Below are 13,540 nucleotides of genomic sequence, written 5' to 3'. Positions count from 1 at the left end.
GACCAACATCACCCTGCGCGCCACCTTTTCCATCTGCTGCCCTCAGGGAGAAGGTACAGGTCTATACAGGCCAGAACATCCAGACTGGCCAACAGCCTGTATCCACAGGCTGTGAGGCTCCTGAACTCTCTGCCCCCCTCTCACGGACAATAACCATATCCAACTTCTTAATAGCAATGAACTGGTCTGCATTGGTGCATCATATCTTTATTCTCTTCCCCCTCCTGCCCCCCCCCCCTTTCTTAAATAGATAACTATCATATCTGATATCATATCTCACAGTACAATAATATTGAATGGGTTGCATTGTTGTATTTTGTCATGTTTCTCAGGTCTTTGTCTGAAATTCTACGAACATTATTGCTAAGGATTGTCTTATTGCATTGGAGTCACACTGGATTAAATATGTACACTTGGGTTTTAAGGGGTATTTATTATTTTCTTCTTTTTTTTGGGGTTGTATGGAAGCCCCAAACGCAATTTCATTGTTCTTGACAATGACAATAAATAAATAAATACTAAATACTAAATGTCAGTGGACGTCCTAAAGAACATATTCACTGATATGAAACGTGTCATTGAACAGGATTAATATCAGTGGAAACATGGTGGAAACAGCTGTGACTGCATGGATGTGACACACTTCAAATCTGTTCTCCACTCTTGGATTTGGGATCCATGGAGCTGCTGCTGAGTCTGTACAATAAAGGAATGGTGTGGAAGGTTGCAGCGTACGGACACAAACACTTTGTGGTTACAATCTGATTTTATTTTCGACATTAAACTACTAACCTACACTGATCAATGATGTTAATGATCACATCTGGACTCACCCAGCCTTTCTGCAGCTCCTCACAGCTGGAATCAGTCTCTGTCGTCCCAGCACTGATGTGTTGTACTTCTGCAGGTCCAACTCATCCAGAACCTCCTCTGACATCTGCAGCATGAAGGCCAGAGCTGAGCACTGGATCTCAGAGAGTTTCTTCTCTGATCTGTTCTCTGACTTCAGGAACTCTTGGATCTCCTGAAATAATGAGAGGTCGTTCATCTCCATCAGACAGTGGAAGATGTTGATGCTTCTGTCAGGAGAGATTTCATCACTGTTCATCCACTTCAGGTTGTTGATGACTCTCTGGATGGTTCCTGGACTGATCTCTGTCTGACCCAGAAGACCTACTAAGGGTCTCTGGTTGGACTCCAGACAGAGGCCATGAAGGAAGCGAACAAACAGGTCCAGGTGGCCATTTTTACTCTGGAGGGATTTCTTAATGGCTCTGCTCAGGAAATCATCCAGAGATGGTTTAATGTGGGGAAACCGAAGCAAATTAGTATAATCATGATAGTCAAAATCAAAGTCAGAATCATAACAAAAATCTCCCAAAAAGTTCTTCAGCACCTTTGTCTTCCTGTTGGTGTGACAGTGGAACATGTAGACAGCAGCCAGAAACTCCTGAATGCTCAGATGAACAAAGCAGTAGACTGGTTTCTGGAAGATCACACACTCTCTTTTGAAGATCTCTGTACAAACTCCTGAGTACACCGAGGCCTCTGTCACATTCAGACCACACTGCTCCAGGTCTTCTTGGTAGAACATGATGTTTCCTTTCTCCAGATGTTCAAACGCCAGCCTCCCCAGCTTCAGAAGAACTTCCCTGTCAGCCTCCGTCAGCTCCTGTGGACTCGTCTCACGTCCCTCATGGTACTTGTTCTTCTTCTTCTTTGTCTGAACCAGCAGGAAGTGTGAGTACATGTCAGTCAGGGTCTTGGGCAGTTCTCCTCTCTGCTCTGTAGTCAACATGTGCTCCAGAACTGTAGCAGTGATCCAGCAGAAGACTGGGATACTACACATGATGTGGAGGCTCCTGGATGTCTTCATGTGGGAGATGATTCTGCTGGACAGCTCTTCATCACTGAATCTCCTCCTGAAGTACTCCTCCTTCTGGGCGTCAGTGAAGCCTCGTACTTCTGTTAGCCTGTCAACACATGTAGGAGGGATCTGATTGGCTGCTGCGGGTCGGGAAGTTATCCAGACGAGAGCCGAGGGAAGCAGATTCCCCTGGATGAGGTTTGTCAGCAGCTGGCTGACTGATGACTTCTGTGTGACATCAGACAGCAGCTTCCTGTTGGTGAAATCCAATGAAAGTCTGCTTTCATCCAGGCCGTCAAAGATGAACAAAAGCTGAGAGACAGCCAGCTTCTCTGCTGTGACCTTCTGTAATGTTGGATGGAAAACATGGAGCAGCTCCAGAAGACTGTACTGCTCATCTCTGATCAGGTTCAGCTCCCTGAATGAAAGCAGAACCACCACACTGACATGTTGGTTCTCCAAGCCCTCTGCCCAGTCCAGAGTGAACTTCTGCACTGAGAAGGTTTTTCCAACACCAGCCACGCCGTTGGTCAGAACCACTCTGATGGGTCTCTGTTGGTCAGGTAAGGCTTTAAAGATGTCCTGGCACCTGATTGGAGCGTCATGGAGGGCGTCCATCTTGAAAGCTGTCTCCAGCTGCCTCACCTCATGTTGGGTATGAACCTCTTCACTCTTTCCCTCTGTGATGTAGAGCTCAGTGTAGATGGTGTTGAGGAGGGTTCTACTTCCTGTTTCATCACTTCCTTCAGTCACACGTTCACATCTCCTTCTCAGACTGATCTTATGTTCATCTAAAACCTCCTGCAGACCAACATCTGCTGAAAGAAAGAAAAACAATGAGACTAAAGAGAAAGAAAACTCTTCAATGTCTGAACAACACAAGAAGTCCAGTTTTCAGAAATGAGTCCATCAGCAGACAGATGTTCAGTCTTACTTTGTACACAGCTGCTCTGACTGGCTGTCTGCAGTCCAGCTCTGCTTCTGGATCTTTCTCCACACTGGGGACAGGAGGAGTCTCCTGATGAAGCAGACTGGTCCCAGTATGAGGAAATGCACTGTTTGCAGAACCAGTGTCCACAGCTGGTAGAGACTGGATCCTTCAGGACGTCCTGACACAAAGCACAGCAGGACAGCTGCTCCTCCTCACAAACACCACTCCTCTTCCTCTTCCTCCCTCTGTGAACACATTTCTTTATCACTACAATCAGTGACTGTTAGTGACAAACATCCAGATTTGACAACACTGTGCAGAAGCTCTGATGGTGACACAGAAAAGTCACAGTGGAGATACTTCTGTCCACGTTTGATTAGACTCATTATAAAAAGGAAAACAAAGTTTGAACACAGTCATGTTTCCAGTTCACTGACTTACATTTATTCCATGGACACTCACTCTAACCTGAACCACAGCTACAACCCAACATTGTTGAGGCCTCATCTCCTCCTTTCCTGACTGTAGAGGTTAAATATGCAACAACCAACAAATAAAAGAATTTGGTTCATTTCAAAGAAATTCACACGGTGACCAAGTAAAGTAACCGTAGTAAAGGAGACAACATCCCGTTGATGGTGGGATTATTTGAAAGATTTACTTTGGTCACGTCACCAAATGCAGTTGAACCACCCGTGGATCCATGTTTGACCATTCTACCACTCTGAGCTCTGCTTTTGAATCATTTTATTATTATCATCATTCATTTATTCATTCTTTGGAGGGGGGCTATTACCTAATGCCGCCCTAATAAGCTGATGTTCAAGGGGAAATATAACAGAAACTCTTTCAGTGTTATTCATTAATAAATTAACAGATAAACTGTGAAGAAGAAAAAAACTGAGATTTAAAGGAGAGAGTGAGAAACTTGATCATCCATCCTCATTATACATGTTTATCAGTATCTGCTGTGACCATACTGCAGTAATAACTACAAGTCTACATTTCTGTGACTGTTGATCAATCACAGCAGGAATCTGAGCTCATCTCTGCACACAGAGCAGCTTCAGCTCTGGGATAAACTGCTCGCTTCACGTCCTTCTCAGCTCACAGACACTCATCCTGATATTTTCCTTTAACATTTGATGGTATAATTCATCTGAGTTTACACTTTATCTGCATAAATACAGAAAAACAGACCCAAACACCAGAAACCATCAGTTTCACCATGTAGAATATATTGTTGTTTCCTTGCTTTTAATTCAGAGAAAAACTCTGATTTAGATTTTCTCTGTTCTCTTTGCCACAGCCCATCCCAGCAGCAGCTGAAGCAGCTGACTGTCACAACACTGAATAACACTTTAGGAGGAATTTCAGAGGTCAGTAAAGCTCCAGTTTCAACATCAGTTAATTAATCATAGTTCATCATAAATGTTAACCTGGCTGGCACACATGTTAATGTTAGCCATTTAAATATTAGCAGTTAGCTGAGGCCACAAGAAGAAGAGGCCCTAGAAGAACAATGGATGATAAGATTAGATTTTCAAGACTAGGCAGAGACGTGTTTTCCTTTACTGTCTCTTACAGAGGAGGGAGCAGATACCAGACGAGGTCACGGAGGTACGGGGAGGATTCGCAGCAGACAGCAAGACTGCCACGTCCATGCGAGAGAGCGATGGCTACGATAATCTCTGTTTTTGTCTCCCTATATAATGTTGTACAGCCCATGTGAGGGTTAACACAAACATCAGTCCTTCTACTTCAGTATGTTTGACACTTTGTTTACGCCTAAATTAACTTTACTGTTAACGAGTTTTCATGTTTCTGTAATCCACCAGTGTGCTCATGCTTTTTTAAGTGAAAAGAGATTTTTAAAGATCAAATATAATTATGTTTGTTATTTGTGGATTTTAAATGTCCTTGACAGAGACAGATGATGATCATTATCCTGCACTGTGGTCTCAGGTTTGGTCGAGCTAGCACAAAGAATGGCTATGTTGAACTTCCTCCTGGGATCTACACTAAGAAGTGAGTCCAACATTAGCAGGGTCTCTTTCCTTTATCTGGATTCACTTTAGCATTCACAGTCACGTGAAGCTTGTTATTAACTCGATAAGTCAACCCAGGGTTTCAGCTGAGCGCTCACATGAAACACATGGTGTTGGCAGCATCTGATCAATCATATTCATGGAGACGTGTATCAGCAACAGAGCAGCTGAGTTTGCAGAAGGACGTCAAACTAAACCACAGGAACAATATGAGGAGATTACACACATAATAAAATACTAGCAGTAACACAGCTGCTGCAGACAAATCAGTCGTGTGATCGTGTGTGAGAGGAGAAGGACTGTAAAGGAGTTTGGTGTTAAAAGCTCTGTATGAATGTGGGAGACTTTGAAGGGCTTTAAAAAGGCCAATATAAAATAAAAGGCAGCAAAATTGCTGAGTGTGAAAGTCACCAGACTTATCAGACCTCTGTGATTAAGACCTGTAAGAACACCTGTTTGTACTTGTTGGCATTATATCAAACACACACGTATATTAAGCCTTTGTTTGAACTCTGGTTGAATTTGTTACTTTCAGACTGTGAAACATCACAGAGGCTGCAGCTGCAGATCTTTTATTCACCTGGAAATTTACTTTAAATGTTAGATGGAAAATGTGTTGCTCAGTTTAACCAAAGTAAGAACAAGAATCCATAAACCTTCATAAAGACAAACATCTCCCAGAACATTGAGCTGCTGAAGTGTCACTGAAGGGAAAAACTATTTGTCCTCCTCCATCCAGCAACACCTGAAAGACCTGAGTGGAAGCTCCTCCCTACACTGTGTTTGAAGCAAAGCACAAAGGAGACACCTGCTGGAGCAGCTGGAGTCCTACAGACACTCAGCCTCTTCACTACACAAACACCTCCTACAACATCCACTCTTTCCACTCTGACTGCTGTGTTTGTGGAAACACTCCAACACACACCGCTTCACATACCAACATAGAAATGTGTGTGAAAAAGAGCTGAGCTGATATTAAACATGAGGATTTATTCAGAAATACAGAGTCAGGAACAACATCTAGACACACATTACCTCTCAGCAGCAGAAGAACAGCCTTTAAAGTAAACACCAACATCCTTCGACATGTTGCTCTTTAAGGAAACACAGCTGGGTTCAGGTCCAGGAGATTCTGGCCTCTTATTGATCCTAAAAGAAAAACAATAAATGTCACAGCTTCATGAGACAGGAAGGAAAAACTGGAAATATTAAATTAAAGACATGATGAACAATGTGAAACTCATAAAAATAATGTACTTACTCTTTGTCACATAACAGTCTTTTGTTAAAGTTTACAGCAGCATCCTTCGACTCGTTGCTCTTTAAGGAAACACAGCTGGGTTCAGGTCCAGGCTCTGGATTAGTTTCAGGGTTATGTCCAGCTGAGCCTGGTACGCCCCACAGCTCTGGGCTTTAAAACAACACACACAGAGGTATGAGTGTGAATAATGATGGAGCAGTGATGTGAGTGCTGAGCTGTGACATGGAGAAGAGTCATGGACAGTTAGAGATGGTCATCTCACCTCTGAGCTTTGGTCTGGCTCTCATGTTCCCCACACAGAGTGCTTTTAGAGGGAGGGACTCCCTCCTCTCTGTCCTCACACTGATCCATGCTGCTCAATTCACATCAGCTCACACACACTTTCTACCTTCACCTGCAGAGGAAACACAAATCATTCATGTGCACATAAACCAAAATCCTCCTTTCCATCATGTGTGCTGTCCAAATATCAGTTGAATGCAGTCAGACAGCAGTGTGAGGCACAGGAAGCTGCCATCAGCTGCTCTACTTCTACTATCAGTCCACTAGATGGAGCCATGAAGCACACATGATGCATTCACTGACACACACTGATTCACTGTGACTGGAAGTTTAAGTACATTAAGCCTCCACTCATCTACATTGTGCTTACAACCCACTGCCCCCCATCTCCCACCCCCATCAACCTCCTGGGGCCAGGAATGACTGGAACTGAATTGGAAACGGGCGTAATCAAACATAAATCTGTTATTCTTATCCATAGGTGTTAAACTCTGGCCCGCGGGCCAAATTTGGCCCGCAGCCTAATTACATTTGGCCCGCGAAGCCAATACTAAATTATTATTAGAGCTGGCCTACTGGTATTATACAGCTAATATATATATTGTTTAGTATTAAGCTTTGCTTGTTCCATATTCAGTTTTTCAGCAAAACTTGTTTGAGTCCATAAGAAAAGATTCATTCTTAAATCTGGAGGAAGATTTTTTTTTTCAGTAAATATTAACGTTAGCCCGCGACCTTGTTCCAGTTTTGAATTTTGGCCCACTGTGTATTTGAGTTTGACACCCCTGTTCTTATCCAACCTGTCTGCCTGGACACAGTTTGCTGACCGATCATGGAGCCTATGATTCGCTTGGACAACAACTTCATGAATGTGGAAATGAAACTGAGTGTCAGCTGAGTGTCGAGCAGAAGAGGAATCAGAGAAAAGTGACAGAGCTGCTGACTTTACAAAGAAAACTAAAACCATGTTGAAGAGATTAAACAGATAATACAAGCTAACAACAACACAGCTGCTGCTGCAGACAAAACACATGTATGAGTGTGTGACAGGAAAAGCACTGAACAGAAGTTTACTATTAAAAATGCAGCATGTTGTAAAAAGTTTGGTCAGTGAGACTGAAAAATGGCTGCATAAGTTACTATTGTGAACAAACCCCTATAAGAACCCTGATATTACCTGAATAAGATCAAATCCTGATACGTAGTGCAGACCTTGGTAAGAGATACGGTCCAACTGGAATATAAACCTTTGGTGTGTTTAATCCAGTCAGTCTCTGAGTAACTCCACTCCTCTGCTTTCTGTTGGAAGAGACAAAAGTTTGTAGCACGATCCTTTTCCTCAGATGCCTGTGTTGGATTTATATTACATCTAAGATAAAAAAGAATTCACAAAGTCTGCTCTGTCCTCCTGTCCTCCCTGCAGTCTCTGTGAGCTCCGCAGAGTGATTATAAAGACCCGGAGCTCAGAGTTTCTCCAACACCGTGGTCAAGTGTGAGCCACGCCTGCCACCCGTTATCTGCCAAACTTGAGCTTCAACGCTAAGTTTTACGGTAGTGCTGCTTCTTATCCCTTTTTGCTGATCACACACATAACAACACACATGGTTTTCAGGAAGTTAACAGAAATAAAGCCACAGTGTCATTTGTTTTTCACTCAAGTTGTCTTTTCTTCTTAATTTTTCTGGTAATGCTTCTTCATTCATGATTCATTCAAATCTAAAATAACTTCAAAAAATGTAAAATATTTCTGAAAATCATCTTTTATAGTTGAAATTCAGTTGTCATTTGGCTCAGCTGCTCTTTCATGCATCCATAGTTTCACCTCAAACTGCTGCTTGAGACACGAGAAATTAAAGAACAACTCTGTTCAAACGGAGAAACTTTGAAGGAACTCAATAATGTCATTTAAATGGTTTCAGGTAGGTGTATGAAGGTTCTGTATTCAATCATATATGATAGTTGACATGAAATTCTGAATTCATCTTCTTGGACACCCACACTGCATAATTCTGTAGAAATGAAATTAGTCGTTTCTAATCAATTTCAACATCAAATATCATAACATTGCATCAAAATGCGTAAAAATGATTCTTGATAGCTGACCTTAAAGTCTCTGTGCATTCTTCCTCTGGGTTACCTTCTCTATATATTTGCAGTTTAACCACCAAAAGCTGCAAGGTTTCAGAGAAATAAAAGGAGCGTTCTACTCAAATTTAATAAGATTCATTTAATAAACAATAGAAAAAAAACTTTGACAGTTGTCATAAAATTCTTAACAAACTCCTCTTCTGTCTGTAGCTCAGGAGTTAGAGCAGGGGCCCGTTCTTCGTACGTCACTTACTACATCCAAGACCAAATCATCGCGCTAACCGTGAGCTCGCTAATCCGGTTCCCCGAACACACCTGCTGTTGACGATTAGTACAGCTGGATGAAGTAATGTGAGATCACTGGGTGGCTTAACAGGGGCTACGCATCGATAGTAGAAACATTGATCGGCAACCCTTTGATTGGTCGGCGAAAATGTCGAAGGAGCACGCTCGGTATTTTTCGGCAGCAGAGCAAGAACTCCTGATTGAGGGATTTCAGGAGTATCAGAGTTTAATCAGAACGCAAGGGAACACTGCAAAGGCTGCAAAAGCAAGGAGAGAGGGCTGGCAGAAAGTTGCTGACAAATTAAACTCGTAAGTAATTTCATATCACACTATATTATCCAATATTATATTACATTATATTATATTATAATATGTTATATTATATCCCCTTTCACATTAGAGCCACAACAGGACCCACTAGAACATGGGAACAAGTAAAAGTGAAATATAAGAATATTCTACAGAATGGTAATATTTATCACTTATATTGCTTTTCGTCTCTTGGAAAGAGACCCTGAAATACTCTGTTTGTTTGTTTATAACAGCAACCAAGAAAAGGGCAGAGCAAAAAAAGACAGGTGGTGGTCCTGCACCCCTTTGTCAACAAGTTGGTTAAGTGAATAATATCCTCACGGGAATATCGATATCTCTCTATGAGCACACTGTCGCGCTGAGCTAAAGGATCCTGTCTGTCCCGCAATATACGCTGAATTCTGAGGACTCTCCTTATCAATCTTGCACCTTCCGCAATGGGTGGCTCGCGTATACAGACAGGACATGGCTGCGACAGACTTCCCAAATCCACCTTCGCTTTTATAGCCGTGGTCTCTCATCTTGATTACACGAAGTAATTTACAATTACTACTCTGAAATATGAATTACATCTGTAATAATCACATACATGTAGTAGAATGTTAATAGTACATTTCCCTTTTTTAGGAAATGACCTGTATGTATCTGTGTGACATCAATAAAAGGATCAAGTGCTGCATTATCTTTAGTTACATTGATGTTATTTATTTATGGTGAAACAGTGGTGAAATATCGCTGTTGCTTTCATATAAATGAAGCGGACATACCTGCGTGGCCGTGATCTAATCCTGTTTACATAAAGTAAACCTGCTCCCGAGCAGGTTTACGCTTACGGCTCTGTTGCTACGACAGCAAGTCCCGGATGAGCTTCGGGGAACCGAACGATCCAAGATCACGCGAAATCGTCAACAATCAAATCCAGCTAACTTACTTAGCGAGGTACGAAGAACAGGCCCCTGGTCACGAAGTAACTGGAAGGTTGGTTGTTTGATACGAGATACTAACCCCAAGATAGAAAACTCTTCTGCACAGGAAAAGTCCTTGAATGAGTCATTTGTATGAAGCACTTTGAATGCTCAGAGTAGAAAAGCACCATATCAGAACCAGCCTCACCCACTTGTGATGGGTGGGTGGCTGTGGCTCAGGTGGTAGAGCAGATCAGCTGCTGATTGGAAGGTTGGTGGCTCGAACCTTGGCTTCCCCAGCCTGCATGCCAAATATCCTTGGGCAAGATACTAACCCCAAGTTGCCCTCTGATGATTAGTTTGCACTTGTGTTTAGAAGTGCTTGTGTGAATGAGGCCTGTTGTATAGAGCACTTTGAAAACTCCAGGAGAGTAGAAAAGCACTATATAAGAATCAGTCCATTTACTACATGTCCGCAAAGTTTCATCTCCAACCACTGCAATATTATTTGTTAGGATCGCTGTTCTCTCCGGGTACTCCGGCTTCCTCCCACCGTCCAAAGACATGCAGCTTGTGGGGATATTTAGTTGGATAATCCAAATTGCCACTAGGTGTGAATGTGCGAGTGAATGTGAGTGCGAATCGTTGTCTATCCCTGTGTGTTGGCCCTGCGACAGACTGGCGACCTGTCCAGGGTGTACCCCGCCTCTCGCCCTATGACAGCTGGGATAGGCTCCAGCGCCCCCGCGACCCTGAAAAGGATAAGCTGAAGCTGATGGAGGATCGCTGTTTTTTTCCTCAGGGTTTTGTGATGCCTTTTTGTTTTCGAGAGTCTTTTGTGTTTTAGTTTGGATCTTTGTATATAAGGATGGTTAATAGTTTGCTTTAGGATTTACTATATCCCATGTACCCTGTTTTCATATTGTAGTTTGTCTTCTTGGTTTTGTAACACTAAATATCTGCTTTTGTGATCCCTTTCTGTACTTCAGTTATGTCCCTTTGTCTGTCTTGTCTCTCTGTTTGTCTGTCATTGTCTGATTTCCCCATCTGTCATGTTTCCCATTCACTTATATTTTCCTTTCTGTTTTCTACATGTCTGCGTATGTCTCTGTGTATCATTTCCTCTTTTTTATCGTCTCATGTCTTGTGAACTTAGCTTTGAGTTTTACTTCCCCCATTTGGTTAATGATTTGTTCCCATCAGTGTCTCAGTCTCGTCTGCATTTATCTATCTCATGTTCCCCTGTCCAGTCTGTTCTCCTCTATGTAATTTAAGCCTTGTTCTCCATGTTTTCCTGTTTTATTGTTTTAACTGTTGCTTCCTGTGACTATTGTAGTTTTCTCCTGCATCATGTCTCTCACCCGTTGCCTCTCGTCTCATTATCCAGTGTGTATTTATTGTCCCCGTCTTCTTGTGTACTTTGTGCTTTCCTTGCTCTGTGTTCCCATGGTTTTGGGGGCGGTGGAGTGGGATTGATTAAGGAAATGGCTGAGTTAATAGGAATGACCAAAATGAGAAAAATAAATCGATCTTCAATAAGAGAAAGGATTATTCTAAGAAGGAATATTTTTGATGGATCAGAATTATATAATGAAATATGAACAAAATCTTTTGTTAATCATTGTTTATTAACTGAACCTTGTTGAATTTGAGTAGAACTGTTTTTTAATTTGGCAGAAACACGGCAGCAGTTTGAAATGAAACTATCCAGGCTGTAGAGTAGACGAGCAAAGTCAAGAATCCACTGAGATTTTCATGACAATAACTAAGAAGGATTTCTTAAATGAATTGTTGATACGCTGTTATGATAATCCACTGAGCTTATTGAATTTGGGGAGAAATGTCCTTTAATGTGCAATCACACAGTGGGCTGAGATGAAACTGCACACAGTGTGGGTGTCCCAGAAGAGAAATCAGTTAGAAATTTAGTGTCAGCTAGTAAGCAAGAATTTAAAAAAATATTTTTATAATATCAAATTTGTTCTGTTATATAAAACTCTAATTTATACTAGTCAGGTGGATCATCAACAATCATCAATCAGTGCAGTACCAGCAAAATTCAGACAGACACACAAACACACTCATGCACAATTTTACTGTCTTAACACAGTATCATAAATCTAATTAGAATATGCTATAGTCCTTTAAATACCAATTTAAATATATTTCAAAAATATATTACAGCTTTTTTCAGTCTGTTGAACAAAAATCCCCAAAGAAGAAGAAGCACTACCATAAAACTTTGTGTAAAAGTGTAAGAAAGTTTAAGAGGCTTACAAATGACGGCTCACATAACTGCGGTGTTACAAGTCAACCTCGTTGATATCTGTCATCATGAACAATGCTATGGTTTGTGCTGGAGCGAAGCTGCACACAGCTGATATTATCAGAAAAAAATACATACTGATTCGATTACCTTCACACGCAGATTCACACAAAGACGACCAGCTGCATCAGCGAAGTTTAGAAGACAGACAGTGAAACTTAAAAAAGGAAACAGACAGATTTGTGGGAATGCTGGGGCTGGGGAACATTAGTAATTAGAAACACAAAATGTTTCTAAGCATTTGTAAATGTTTGTTGGAGGGTTTAGAGGAGCTGAATCATTTTGTGTGAAAGTTAAAGTCAAACACACTCTTAGTGTTTTTAAATCATGCTTTTTATTTGTTCTTGTTTCTAATGTCTCTGTAAAGCACTTTGAATCACCTTGTTGTTGAATTGTGCTATACAAATAAACTTGCCTTGCCTTGCCTTGCCTAGTAGAGAGAGACTGTGTCTGCAGATCAAACAGGTCTCACTGTGATGTCCCTTTAGTCAGACTCTGTCTCTGCTACATTAATGACTGAAAGTTGTCACGTTCTTATTTAGTTAATACTCTTTAAACCAGGTGTACACTTTTAGTTTAATACATTATAGATTCTCTGATGAAGAAATACGGTATATATATGTAACCTGATGAAGCGGTATCTAAAATGTTTTTATGTTTGACATACCAAGACTGTTTCACACTGCAGGAGTTGCAGATGATAAAACAAAGACTGTAAAGCGAAGCAGTTTGTTTGCTGTTTATCACTGCCTGTCCATTAGTCAAATTAATATTACTTTTATCAAAAATAATTTCCCGTCTGTATTTGGTCTTCCTCCATAGTCGCCATAGTCACATCATTGTGTTTTGTTGATGTTTCCCCTCCTTGTGATTCACTCAGTGTCCCCATGTCGGTCCATGTGTGTCGAGCCGTGTCTCTTAGTTTGTATCCTGTTTTATTTGGAAAGTCTCGTGTCCTGTGTTCAGTGTGTTCAGTTTTGCTTTCTCCTGTCTCATCACATCTAATTTGTCCCTGCTGTGTCCTCATGTGTTTCCACTTCCCTTATCATCCCTCTGTGTATATATTGTGTGACTTTCCTTTTGTTCATTGTCCCTACATTGTTTAGTTTCACTTTAGCCATGGCATCATTATGTTCATTTCAGTCAGCTGTTCCCCCGTGTGTTTCCACTTCCCCTGATCACCTCCTGTCTGTATTTAAGTCCTCTGTCTTTCTTTATTCAGTGTCAGGTCGTCT

At 41.5% G+C, this 13,540-nt stretch overlaps 1 long non-coding RNA gene across 2 annotated transcripts; it reads right to left on the bottom strand.

Annotated features, from left to right (window-relative positions):
- Positions 1 to 6,374: 6,374 nt before the first annotated feature.
- LOC112432803 (uncharacterized) lies at positions 6,375 to 12,446 on the bottom strand. 2 transcript variants are annotated; one of them, XR_013097116.1, is made up of 3 exons: positions 12,396 to 12,446; positions 7,567 to 7,688; positions 6,375 to 6,501 (listed from the first exon to the last, which is right to left on the bottom strand). It is a non-coding gene; the product is annotated as an uncharacterized LOC112432803 (long non-coding RNA). The 2 variants fall into 2 exon arrangements; XR_013097117.1 differs by lacking the exon at positions 12,396 to 12,446 and adding an exon at positions 7,780 to 8,317.
- Between the last annotated feature and the right edge of the window lie 1,094 nt (positions 12,447 to 13,540).

Source organism: Maylandia zebra, linkage group LG3 (assembly GCF_041146795.1).
Source record: "Maylandia zebra isolate NMK-2024a linkage group LG3, Mzebra_GT3a, whole genome shotgun sequence".
NCBI classification, from domain to species: Eukaryota; Metazoa; Chordata; class Actinopteri; order Cichliformes; family Cichlidae; genus Maylandia; species Maylandia zebra.
The sequence above is the reverse complement of the archived record's forward strand: the minus strand, read 5'-3'. Positions and strand labels throughout refer to the sequence as shown.